The sequence below is a fragment of the Elephas maximus genome, chromosome 7, assembly GCF_024166365.1.
Source record: "Elephas maximus indicus isolate mEleMax1 chromosome 7, mEleMax1 primary haplotype, whole genome shotgun sequence".
NCBI classification, from domain to species: domain Eukaryota; kingdom Metazoa; phylum Chordata; class Mammalia; order Proboscidea; family Elephantidae; genus Elephas; species Elephas maximus.
In genome coordinates, this window is record NC_064825.1 from 62,322,646 (window position 1) to 62,336,288 (window position 13,643).

General features: G+C 38.6%; 1 pseudogene; it reads right to left on the minus strand.

The window, feature by feature from the left end:
* Positions 1 to 10,902: 10,902 nt before the first annotated feature.
* LOC126078967 (olfactory receptor 502-like) lies at positions 10,903 to 11,849 on the minus strand (annotated as a pseudogene).
* Between the last annotated feature and the right edge of the window lie 1,794 nt (positions 11,850 to 13,643).

Genomic DNA, 13,643 nt, shown 5'->3' on the forward strand with positions numbered 1-13,643 from the left:
TTTCTATTTTTTTTATCTTTCTAAGGACACGCCATATTGTTTTCCAAAAAGGTTGTATCCTTTTGCATTCCCACCAGCAATGCATAAGAGTTCCAGTCTCCCCGTTGCCTGTCCAATATTTGTTGTTTTCTGTTTTATTAATTCATGCCAATACTGCCGGGGTCAGATGGTTCTCATTGTGGTTTTGATTTGCATTTTTCTGATGGCTAGAGATTGTGAGCATTTCTTCATATATCTTTTGGCCACTAGAATGTTTTCTTTGGTGACATGTCTGTTTATTTCCTTTGCCCATTTTTTAATTGGATTATTTGTATTTCTGTTGCAGAGGTGTTGGATTTTCTTATAGATTTTAGAGATTAGATCTTTGTCTGATTTGTAATATCCAAAAATTTTTTCCCAGTCTGTAGGTTCTCTTTTTACTTTATTGGTGAAGTCATTTGATGAGTTTAACTTTTAGAAGATCAAGTTATCTAGGTTTTCCTCTGGAGCTTTTGTGTTGTTGGTTGTAATTTATATCCTTTTAATGCTGTGTATTAGGGCCTCTAGCATTGATCCTGTTTTTTCTGCTATGAACTTCATAATTTTTGGCTTTATACTTAGGTCTTTGATCCATTTTTGACTTAGTTTTTGTATGTGGTGTGAGGAATGGGCCCTGTTTCAGTTTTTTGCAGTTGGACATCCAGTTTTGCCAGCACCATTTGTTAAAAAGACTGGCTTTTCCCCATTTGATGGATTTTGGGCCCTTGTCGAAGAGCAGGTAACCATCCGTGCATGGATTTACATCTGGGTTCTCAATTCTGTTCCATTGGTCAATGTATCTGTCATTGTACCAGTACCAGGCTGTTTTGACTACCCTAGCTGTATAGTAGGTTCTGAGGTCAGGTAGTGTGAGCCCTCCGACCTTATTCTTCTTCTTCAATAGTGTTTTACTTATCTGGGGCTCCTTCTCTTTCCATATAAAGTTAATGATAAGTTTTTCCATGTCTTTAAAGAATGTTGTTGGTATTTGTATCAGTATCGCATTGTATTTTTAAATCACTTTGGGTAGAATTGTCATTTTTACAATGTTGGGTTTACCTATCCATGAACATGTATAGGTATATCTCTTTTAGTTTCTTGCAGTAGTGTTTTGTAGTTTTGTTTGTATAGGTCTTTTACATCCCTGGTTAGATTTATTCCCAAGTTTTGTATTATTTTAGGGGCTATTGTAAATGGTATTTTTTTCCTGATTTCCTTTTCACCGTTCTCTTTATTGGTGTGTAGGGAACTAACTGATTTTGTATGTTTATTTTGTATCCTGCAATTCTGCTGAATCTTTCTGTTAGTTCCAGTAGTTTTCTCATGGAGTCTTTTGGATTTTCTTAGTATCATATCATCCACAAATTTGGACATTTCAACTTCTTCATTACCAGTTTGGATGCCCTTTATTTCTGTTTCTTGCCTTATTGCTCTAGCTAAGACTTCCAACACACTGTTAAATAGGAGTGGTGATAAAGGGCATCCTTGTCCTGTTCCTGTTCTCAAGGGGAATGTTTTCAGCCTCTCTCTATTGAGAATGATGTTGTGCATTGGTTTTACATAGATGCCCTTTACTATATTGACAAATTTCCGTTCTATACCTATTTCATTGAGAATTTTTATCAGGCATGGGTGTTGGACTTTGTCGAATGCTTTTCTGCATCAATTGAGATGACCATGTGATTCTTTTCTTTCCTTTTATTTACATGGTGGATTACGTTGATTGATTCTCTAATGTTTAACCATCCTTGCATACCTGTTATGAATCCTATTTGGTTGTGGTGTATTCTTTTTTTGATATGATGCTGAATTCTATTGGCTAGAATTTTGTTGAGAATTTTTGCATCTATATTCATGAGAGATAATGGCCTGTAATTTTCTTTTTTTCTGTATCTTTGCCTGGCTTTGGTATCATTGGTATGCTGGCTTCATAGAATAAATTCGGAAATATTGCTTCCTTTTCTATGCTCTGAAATAGTTTGAGTTGTACTGCTGTAAGCTCTTCTCTGAATATTTGGTAGAATTCTCCAGTGTTGCCATCTGGGCCAGGGCTTTTTATTGTCGGGAGTTTTTTTTTTTTTTTTAATTACCTTTTCAGTCTCTTTTCTTGTTATGGGACTGTTCAGATTTTCAACATCATTTTGTGTTAGTTTGGGCAGGTAGAGTGTTTTGAGAAATTCGTCTATTTCCTATAGGTTTTCAAATTTGCTGGAGTATAGTTTTTCATAATGCTCTCTTATCTTTTTTATTTCAGTTGTGTCTGTTGTAATATCCCCCATTTCATTCCTTATTTGGGTTATTTGCATTCTCTCTTGTTTCTCTTTTGTCAGTTTGGCCAGTGGTTTGTCAATTTTGTTGATCCTTTTAAACAACCAACTTTTGGTTTTATTGATTCTTTCTATTGTTTTTCTATTCTTTATTTATTTCTGCTCTGATCTTTATTATTTCCTTTCTTTGGTGGCTGTGGGCTTCTTTTGCTCTTCTCTTTCTATTTCTTCAAGTTGTGTAAGTAATGTTTTAATTTTGTCCCTTTCTTCTTTTTTGATGTGTGCATCTAGTGCTATAAATTGACCTCTGATGACTGCCTTTGTTATGTCCCAAAGGTCTTTGTATGATGTGTTTTCATTCTCATTCGATTCTAGGAACTTTTTGATTCCGTCTTTGATTGCTTCTATTACCCAGTGGTTTTTAAGCAGAGTGTTACTCAGTTTCCACGTAATTGATTTTTTTCCATAGTCTTCCTGTTGTTAATTTGTACTTTGAAGGCATTGTGGTCAGAGAAGGTACTTTGTATTATCTCAGTGTTTTGGATTTTGTTCAGAGTTGCTCTGTGGCCTAAGATGTGGTCTATTCTGGAGAACATTCCATGTACTTTGGAAAAGGATGTGTACTTTGCAGCTGATGGGTGGAGTGTCCTATGTATGTCTATGAGGTCAAGTTGTCTGACTGTGGCCTTTACATCTTCTGTATCTTTGCTGAGTTTCTTTCTAGATGTTCTGTCCTTTACCAAGTGTGGTGTGTTGAAGTCTCTTACTATTATTATGGAACTGTCAATTTCTCTTTTCATTGCTGTTAGAGTTTGTTTTATGTATTTTGGAGCCATGTCACTGGGTGTGTAGATGTTTATTATGCTGAAGTGTTCATGATAGATGGTCCCTTTAGTCATTAAATAGTGCCCTTCTTTGTCTTTTATGGTGGGTTTTGTTTTAAAGTCCATTTTATCTGATATTGGTACTGCTACTCCTGCTCTTTTTTGGTAGTTATGTGCTTTATATATTTTTTCCATCCTTTGATTTTTAATAAATTTATGTCCTTTGTTTTTAAGGTATGTCTTGTAGGTAGCATATTGATGGGTCCTGTTTTTTTTATCCATTCTGTCACCCTGTGTCTCTTTATGGCTGGATTTAGGCCATTTGCATTTAGTGTAATTATTGATAGGTGTGAGTTTGCTGCTGTCATTTTGTCGTGTTTTTTTGTGGCGCTAACATTGTCTTTGTTCCTCTTACTCTCCTATGCTGAGTTCCTTTTGTTTGTGAATTTCTTTTGTTTTTGTAGAGTTATGTTTTTACTGAGACTTTTTGTTTTTCTTCTTTATTTTGATGAGTAGTTTCTTAACTTTCTTTGTAGTTTCCTTGAAATTTACCATTATCTTCCTAGGTTTGAACCAGTGTATTATTACATGGTATCGCCTTGCTTTCGTCTCCATTAGAAAGTTCTGTACCTATACCTTTTATTCCCTCTTTTATTGTTCTCATGTCATTGTCATTTTCAGATTTTACTCTCTGGTTCTCTGTTGCAATTGTTTTGGTTTTGGATAGTCCTTGAGAATTCATTTCCTAGGTTGCTGTCACACTGGTACAGTCTTATATCTTAGATTCAGGCTGTGGTCTGATGTTATTTGTTCTCATACTGAAGAACTCCCTTTAATAATTCTTGTTAGTTTGGTTTGGTTTTTACATAGTCTCTTATTTTCTGTTTATCAGGAGATGTCCTTATTTCACCATTATATTTGAACGAAAGTTTTGCAGGATATGTTATTCTTGGTTGGCAATTTTTTTTTCTTTCAAGTTTTTATATATGTCATCCCATTGCCTTCTGGCCTGCAGGATTTCTGGTGAATAATCAGAACCCAGTCTTATTGTTTCTCCGTGTATGTGACTTTTTTTTTTCCTCAAGCTGCTCTCAGGATTTTTTCTTTGTCTTTGGTTTTAGTGTGATTATGATATGCATTGATGTTTTTCTTTTGGGGTCTATCCTATATGGAGTTCGCTGAGCTTTGGGATGGTCAGCTTTTCATCATTCATGATATTAGGGAAATTTTCTGTCATAATCCTTTAATGATCATCTGTGTGTTTTCCATTTTCTCTCCGTGTTCTGGAACTCCAGTTACTGGCAAATTTTTGTTTTTGATTGTATCCCACAGAATTTTCAGGGTTTCATCAGTTTTGTAGTTTGTTTTCTGATTTTTCCTCAAACAGAGCTATATGCAAGTGTTTGTCTTCAATTTATCTGAGTCTGTCTTCCATCGTCTCAAACCTGCTCCTCAGCCCTTCTATGAAACTGTCCATTTCTAAAACCTTCTTGTTTATCTTTTGGATTTCTAATTGTTGTTTTTAAATGATTTCTAGCTGTGAATTTATTTTGACATTTCATTCCTGTATTACTTTCCTGAATTATTCCATTTTTTTGGTCTGTATTTTCCATGAATTTTTCTATTTTTACCTCATTTTTTTCTGCATTTTGCTTTGACTCTGGATTGCTCTGAATATTAGAGATTTGAATTTTCTGCCAGGTAGCTCCAGTGCCCTTTCTTCTACTGGAGAGTCGTCTGGTGTTTTATTTGGATGCCTACTGGAACCATCCTGTCCTGTTTTTTTTTTTTTTTTTTTTAATGTGTTTTGATATTGTCTGCTATCTTCGGGACATTCAGTAGTTATTTTCTTTATTTCTTGATTTTAGATTTGTTTGTCTTGTCCTGCTTTTTTGTTTTATTTCATTATGTCTGAGCACCCGGGCTGTGCATTCTTTGTTGTTTGTTCGTCTCTAGTCACAATACTTTTCACCTTTTTCTCCAATGGACAGGGCCAGACATTCAGCTGTGGTGCATGAGGGCAGGTCCAGCTGAAGGGGAGGCCCTGGGATGGGTTGTTTGTGGCACGTACTAGGGCCAACAGGCTGGGGCAGGAATCAGTACTGGGCAGATTCCAGTAGGTTATGCCTGTCCTGCTCGGAGGTGTGATGCTCAGTACACAGTGCAGGTAGGCAGGAAAGAGGGTGAAGGTTGTGATGTGTGGAGCTAATATGGGTATGGGAAAAAAGAGAAACAGGAGAAACAGGAGCCAAAAACAAACAATCAAATAAGAAAGAATTAAAAAAAAAAAAAAAACAGTGCTAAATGAGTTTGCCATTGAAGTGGATAGATGAGAAACTGAGAAAGGGACAAAAGCAAAAAGGAAAAAAATGAAAAAGGCAAGAAGAAAGAAAAAACATAACTAGGTAAAAATTTGGAAAAGAAAATAAAAGCCCCCAGTAGTCCCCGAGTCCCACCGGTTGGCATGCTAAGACCAGGGAAGTGGCTCGCAGGTTGCACAGTTTAGCCTGGCTAGAAGAGGTATACATGTCACACAGCACCAAGTATTCAGGAGACAGAAAAAGAAGATAAGTGTAGAGAGGTGAGAACTGTGAAATGAAGAAAGACAGAAAGGGAAAGAGAGAGAGAAGAGAAAAAAAAGAAAGAAATGCCCACAGTGATCCCTCCTACTCAGCTGCGCAGATTGAGGGAGTGACTCCTATGCCGTGTAGTGCAGCCTGGCTAGAAGGGGCTCCCAAGCTGTGAAAAGAAAAAGAAAAGAAACAGAAGAAAGCAAAACAAGGGAAAAAAAAAAAAAAGCCCCAGGAATCCCACCAACATGGTGTCGTGGCCAGGGGAGTGTTTCCTCAGTCCAGCATAGCTTCACAGCCTTTAAAGAAGAAGGAAAGATGGCACACGGATCCAGGTGTTCCAGAGAAAGGCGGGGTAGGTGATACGAGGCACAGTAGAAACCAAAAGAGATAGAAAGAGCCAACACCAACACAGGGGCCCAGCCACAGTGGGCAGGACATATCTGAGCAGCTTGAGGCCAAAGCAGATGCATCCTGGCCAAGAGACTGTGGCTGGCGGGAAGCAGAGGAAGTCAACAGGGTGGAAGAGAAGGGGAGGGCTAGGAAAGTGTACATCGCTCATTACTGCGTGTTCTGTCTGCTGCTGGGAACTTTGTGAAGCTGCTTTCCCGTACTCCCTGTCAACCTATCTCCAACGTGGGTGTGGTGAATCCAAAGGACTTGAACCCTGCACTTCCCGGCCAGTTGAGCCACTGCCGCCAGCCAGGAAGCTTGGAGGTAGAGCAGCAGGGAGAGAATGGGGTGTGGAAAAGTATGTATCTCTGGTTACCCGGTGTTCTATTTCCTCTTGGGAGTTCTGCGAAGCTGCTTTCCCGTGCTCCCTATCTGCTGATGCCTAACGGGAATCCAAGATGGTGTATCTGTGCTGTGCTAGCTGATGGGGGCACTCCAGACCTATCTCTCCACACTCTCTGTCCTCTGTCAATTTCTTATTCCATTTGGTCTTTGGCTGAGTTCTATACATCTTCATTTGACACTTCGGGTTCCAGGAATGACCTTTGTCTCTGTTTTACTTTGTTTTTCAGGTCTTTGCTGTGGAGGGAAAGCACGGTGCTTCTGTATATGGCACCATGTTGGCCAGAAGTCTGAACGAACATTCTTAATAAACACCTCCAACAAACAGTTCCTCATCCATGACAGAAATTCTGACTCTTGCTCCCTTTGTGTTCCAAGCAGTTAAATTTTGACAAAAAAGCTGAATTTTCTCTTTAGAAAAGTAGAAGATTTCAGTTTAATTCAGAATGGAGTTTTAATGTAGGCCTGAAGTCGTCCATTTCAGTTATGCCAGTAGTTTAGTTTTAAGGTTTAAACTCCACATACAAAGAAGTAACAGGAATAACTCAGGATATAGTTCTTCAGTCAGGACACCTTCTGCTTGGCTGCTGCTGGCAGGCCCTTACTCTCGGGGCTTGGGCCTGGCCTTTACCTCTGCCCTTGCTCGCCTGGCCTCTGTTTCCGCCTGGTCCTGGCCTCTGCCTCTGCTTGTGCCTGGCCTGGAGCTTACTAGCTCCACCAACAAGCGCCTGGAGGAACCCCCCTACAGCAGCAAGCCTCCTACCTGAAAGCCCTCATTTCTTTGGTGCCATGGTTCTGCACATTCACTGTAGCCACCTCACTCCATGGGCCAGGAAGCCCACCATACTGTCTTATGCTGTTCAGTGTTACAGTTCTCTCTGTCTCCTTGGCCTAGGAGGGCCTCCGCACAGGAACCCTGGGTCCAAAAGACACACTCCACTTCAGGCTCTTCTTGATGGTAGTGAGGTATTCCCTCAACCTCTGTGGGGTGAGTGCTTATATAGTTAAGTGGCTCAATCTTATTGGGCAGATTTTACACACCCTCTTTGCATAATAACTGACCAACCCCCTCGCTAGACTCAACTGAACAATCCCCTCTAAGTGACTCTATCTATTTGCGTAACTGATATTCTCTACTGTCAGGGACTGGCTTCTTCCTTGGGTAACTGTTACAAGGGAAACTGTAACAAGTCCTTAGGGCTCAAGAAAAAAATCTCCCAAGCTGATTTCTTCCTCTCTCTCTCTCTTTTATGCAGAAGCAAGGCATAAGGCTACACAAGGAAACTCATTTCCCTTATATTCCTATCTTGTTTGGTGTTTTTATCCTGAATTGGTGTTGAATTTTGTCAAATGCCTTTTCTGTATTAATTGAGATGAACAAGTCGTCCTTTCCTTGTTCTATTAGTTTGTTGTATTACATTGGTTGATTTACTAGTGTTGAACCACCCTTGCATTCCTGGGATAAATCTCACTTGATTATGGTGTATAACACTTTTATATGTTTTTTGATCTGGTTTGTTAGTATTTTGTTGAATTAATTTTATTTATTTTTAAGATAATTTCTCTTAGCTTAGGAGAATTATAATGTCTGTTAATTTCCTATCTTAGTCTTAAATGATTCTGTTTCTGTAGTCTGCTGCTCCTACTGGTTCTCATGTTTAGTCTCTTGTTTCCTTTTCTGTTGGACATTATTTTTCACTCTTTGATGGTTGGAATTATTGGCAGGAAAAATAAAGGCTTGGAATGAAGACCTTTCTCCAGATAGGATGTTCATGTATCTATTAGAGTCACTGTGTCTTAGACCACCTTAACCCAGGTTCCAGGCTTGAATTTTCCTAGATTTCCAGGGCTACAAATCTGTACAAAGGCTTGTTTACTTCATGTTTCTCCCTACCATCATGGTCTATATGAGGTGTATTAATTAGGCTTCTCACCTGGTCATACACTAGGCTTTGACTTCTGCCTCTCTCACTCCAAAAGAACACTAAATCCACAGCCCCACTTCGTAGCTTTTTCTCCTACTTGTCAAATATCCTCATTATAAAGAATTTTAGAGTACTCAGCTCACTTCTCTGGGTAATGATAGTTTATCTGGGTTCTCACTTATTATCCTGTAAGATCTAATATGATTTTATGATGTATTTAATATTTCATCAAGCTTTTATTTAGTTGTGTTCATCATGAGAGTTGATTAAAATTACCAAGCGTACCATTGTAGAACAGAAGCTTCAAAGATTAACTGTATATGTGTACACAGCATGAAGTGTCTTCACCTAATGGGATCCTTTGCTCAGATATTACTTTCTAAGCAAGGTCTACACTGATATGTCAGTCTCCTTTAGGCTGCTTTGCTTTTTCTTTCTCCATTGCACTCACTAACTTCTAACAGTCTATATCACGTACTTATTTGTTTTGCTGTCTGTCTCCTCTGCTCGAACATTAATTTCAGGAAGGCAGACACCTTTGTTTATCACTTACATTTCCAATAGCCTACACAGTACAAGGCACATTAGAAGTGCCCAGTATAATTTTGGAATGAATGAAATGATTAATGCCCTGTGATGATTAATTTTATGTCAGCGTGAAAAGGCTATGATGCCTAGTTGTTTGGACAAACTCTAGACTGGGTGTTGCTATGAAGATATTCATATGTGATTAACATTTGATCAATTGACCTTAAACTAAGCAGATTACCCATCATAATGTGGATGTGCTTCATCCAATCCGTTGAAGGCCTAAGAGCAAACTATGGTTCCCTGCTGAAGAAGGATTCAGATTCAATACTATCAAGAGATATTGCTGGAATTTCCAGCCTTTTACCTGTTGTGTGGATTTTGGACTTCCTAGCCGGCCTGATCCTGTGAGCCAATTTCTCAAAATCAGTCTCTCTCTCTCAGGTGGCACAATGTTTAAGCACTCAGCTACAAACCAAAAGATTGGCAATACGATCTCACCAGCCACTCGGCAGGAGAAAGATGTGGCAGTCCACTTTCATAAAGATAACAGCATTTGAAACTCTATGGGGCAGATTAGTCAAAATCAACTGGACCGCAAAGAGGTTATTTACATGTATTCCAGAATATATATATGTCCCTGGATTGTGCAAGGAGTTTGCTTTCGGCTACTAACCTAAAGGTCAACAGTTCTAACCCACCCAACAGTGCTGTGGAAGAAAGACCTGGCAATCAGCTTCCATAAAGATTACACCCAAGAAAACCATATGGAGCAGTTCTAATCTATAACACATAGCATCACCAAGAGTTTCAATCGATTGACTGCATCAGGTTTAGCTCCCATAATCATGTGAGCCAATTCCTCTGTATAAATCCCTCTCTCAAGTCAGCTGTGTTCACCATGAGAGTTGCTTAAAATGACCAACCCTGCATTGCCAGAACAGAAGGATCAAAAGGCTGTTCTCTCTTTTTCACTTTCTGCTGGTTCGGTTTCACTAGAGAAACCTGAATAAGACATGCTGTGTGTTTCTGTTTGCAGAAAGATGCAATTTGTGTCTGAATCCTTAAGTGGAGACAGGAGACAGAAGTAAATGTAGCAGTCATGAGCATATAGAGGTGAATTTAGCCTGTCCAGAGGGGTAGTCACTATTTCAACTGAGAAACAGTCCAGTCTCCTGGCGTTTTATGAGCAGGACATGGGCCTGGTTATAAATGCCTCCCAGAGTTTCTGTCTCACAGACTCAATGTCATCCAGCTTGCCGGATTCTCCTGGAAATCCTTTTTTTGCTTTTACTCTGCTCGGTTCTTGATGAGTTTGGGAACCGTGTTTATTCCCTCAGAGGAAGTCATCTCTTCTGATCGGATTCAGCTATTCACAGGTTAGTTAAGTTGGTCTCATCCTCTTAGACTGTGGACCCCTTATATCCAAGGCTAGAGTCAGAACTGAGAAATACAGGCTGGATTTTTAAGAGTCCATTGAGACCAACACCAGCAGATAAGCCTTCTCCAAGCACCATGTGTTTAGCAATTTTATTGTCTGTTTCCACTTTGTTATTTCCCCTCAGAAGGTACTCAGTCAAGGCAAAGGTAGGATTATCAGGCTCATCTCAGCATAACCTGCTATGGAAAATGAACACAGCCTTAAAGGTTTGGAGGTGCAATAACCTTGATTTAGGACATAGAATTTCTTTTGAAAAGTAATATATGAATAAAATGTAAAAAGGATTTTCAGCAGATTAAGATTTTCTTCATATGGACCAATTTGTGATTCTTAATTCTAAATTTAATTTAATTCATTAAAGTTACCTCACTATTGTCTCTGACTTACTGTCTGAAGATCCACCACCACTTATACTATGAAGGCTCATACTGTTTAACTATATACAGACATATTTTGCCCATAGGAACCAAATTTCTTTTAATATTACATTTATGGTATGTTATTGCATCACACCCTATAAAATAAGAGATTTTGTCAAGAAAATACTTCTCTACCAAGCTGCTTCTCGAGACCAGCCTTAATCTCATTATTCCTGAGACTGTAGATGAGAGGGTTCAACATGGGGATCACCACCGTGTAGAACACAGACACCACCTTGTTCTGGTCAGTAGAGTAGCTGGACTTGGGCATCACATAAATGAATGTAATGGTTCCATAGTACAGAGTGACTGCAGTGAGGTGGGAGGTGCAGGTGGAGAAGGCCTTGTGGCGGCCCTCAGTGGAGTGCATCTTCATAATGGTGATGAGGATGTAGACATAGGAGACAGCTATGACAATCACTGTGACCATAATGATGGAGCCAACAGAATATGAGGGGACCACTGCAGGGATACTGACATCAGAACAGGAAAGTTCAACTAAAGGAGCAAAATCACAGAAAAAATGATTGACTCGATTTGGTCCACAAAAGAATAAAGAAAAGAAGGAAATCATAATGGAGGAAGCATTGAGAAAACCACCTACATAAGCCACAGAGAATAACTGATCACAGACTTGCGTGGACAATTTAGTTGAATAAAGCAGTGGGTTGCAGATTGCTACAAAGCGATCATAGGCCATGGCAGCCAGAAGACAGCACTCAACTGTCCCGAAGAAAGCAGCTGATCCAAGTTGGATGGCACATCCAAGATAGGAGATTGTATTTGTCTCCGCCAGGAAGTTTACAAGCATATTGGGTGTGAGAGAGGATGAAAAGCCTATGTCGGTCAAAGCCAAGTGGCTCAGGAAAAAAAATACATAGGACGATGGAGCTGAGAAGAGATTCTGATCAGAATGATTGTGCTGAGATTGCTAGATATGGTCACCAGATAGATGCATAGGATGACTGTGAAGAGGACGACCCGAAGGGTAGGATCTTCTGTTAAGCCCAATAAAATGAACCCTGTCACTGCAGTGTGGTTCCCATCCACCAGGGAATCCATAAGACAGTGTAGCTGATGTCAAAAAAGATCTGTGATAAAAAACTTGGATTAAAGAAGTTATCAATTTCATTGCTCCATTTTCATTAAAACACGTATGTTAAGTCATAAATAAAGATAACCTTCAAGTGTCATTGTGTATTAATATGAAATGATAAATATATATTTGTCTTTGCATATCGATATGCACTTACACATGTGTGTATATATATATATGTATGTGTTGAGAAAAACACCAGTAAATTCAGCATATGATTTTCCTTTTTGTATTATATTTTTCCAGAAATGCATTTAAAGTAGTTTTAAAGCTAAAGAATTAGAAAAAAGAAACTGATCAGAGTAATAAAAGGGAATGGTGAGTATAATACCAAGAAAAATATAGGTTTTGTAATGAAAACTTGAGGAAAAGCTATCATTTCTTACAAGCTTAGTAACTGATAATAATGTGGCTAAGAGTATATATAATATCTGAAATTAAAACAACCCCACTGCTATTGAGTTAATTCTAACTTATAGTGACCCTGCAGGACAGAGTAGAACTGCCCCATGGGGTTTTCAAGGAGCAGGTGGTGGATTTGAACTGCCAACCTCTTGAGTAGCAGCTGTAGCTCTTAACCACTGCACCACCATACATAGTTCCATTTTATATTTTATAATATAACAGTAAGTGCTCTCATTATTTTGTAGATGAGGAAATCAGGTGAAAGAGATTGTGTAGCTTGCACAAGGTTGCATGGCAAGTGTGGGGTCAAAATGTGAATGCCAGAAGTCTGACATTTCTTCAGTAACTATCCTATAAATGCAGTTAAATAATAATAATAGCTCAGAGTCCAATACACTTGCCAATAGGTGGATATTAGATTATCCTTTAAGTTTTTTGATAGCTAATGTATAAGAGACGAGACTACTTAGTTACATATATTACAGTGTCTGTGGGTCACTATGGAGCCCTGGTGGTGCAGTGGTTAAGAGCTAGGCTGCTAACCAAAAGGTTGGCAGTTCAAATCCACCAGCTGCTTCTCGGTAACCCTATGGGACAGTTCTACTCTGTCCTATAGGGTCACTATGAGTCAGAATTGACTCAGTGGCAATGGGTTTGATTTTTGGTTTTTTGGTTAAATAAGATTACCTAAAAAGAATAGAAACGCAATTGCTTTTGATAATAGTACCAGAAGTAAATTTCTAATTAAGGATGAATGGAGTCACCTTTTGTTAATTTATTAAATTTTTGAACATTTGTAATTAAAATATTACTGTTTTATCAAGTACAGGTAGCCCCCGGTTTTAATGGGTTTCCATTCTGAGAAACCCTGTGTAAATCGGTTATGGCAAGTCAAATACTGCATTTTTCTTTTTTTTTTTTTTTTAATTTTCTTAGTCTGCTATACAGCAGTGTTTTGAACAGTAAATCATAACATTGAACATCTTTGAGTGAGCATTTGAGAATGAGAACATCAGCAAACTATGCCCTGCAACACTGTATAAAGTACACATTACTAAAGGTAAGATAAAACAAAAACAGACAGTCCTAAGTGTGGTTCATCCCTAACTCATGACTCGCGGACTACCTCTAGTTTGAAATATCAATCTAATTACTATGCAAAACACTGTATGACTGATAATCAGGATATTAGTAAAGTATATTCAAGCAAATAAAATCATTTCCTACTCTAATAATGTTTTCTAATTGGAACATTGTAGACTAAAATTATATTGGTTTTAACATAATACATATATGCTTTGGTCCATGATATGTTCTGTGAAATAGGATGTTAGGTGATTTGGACATTATGCTAA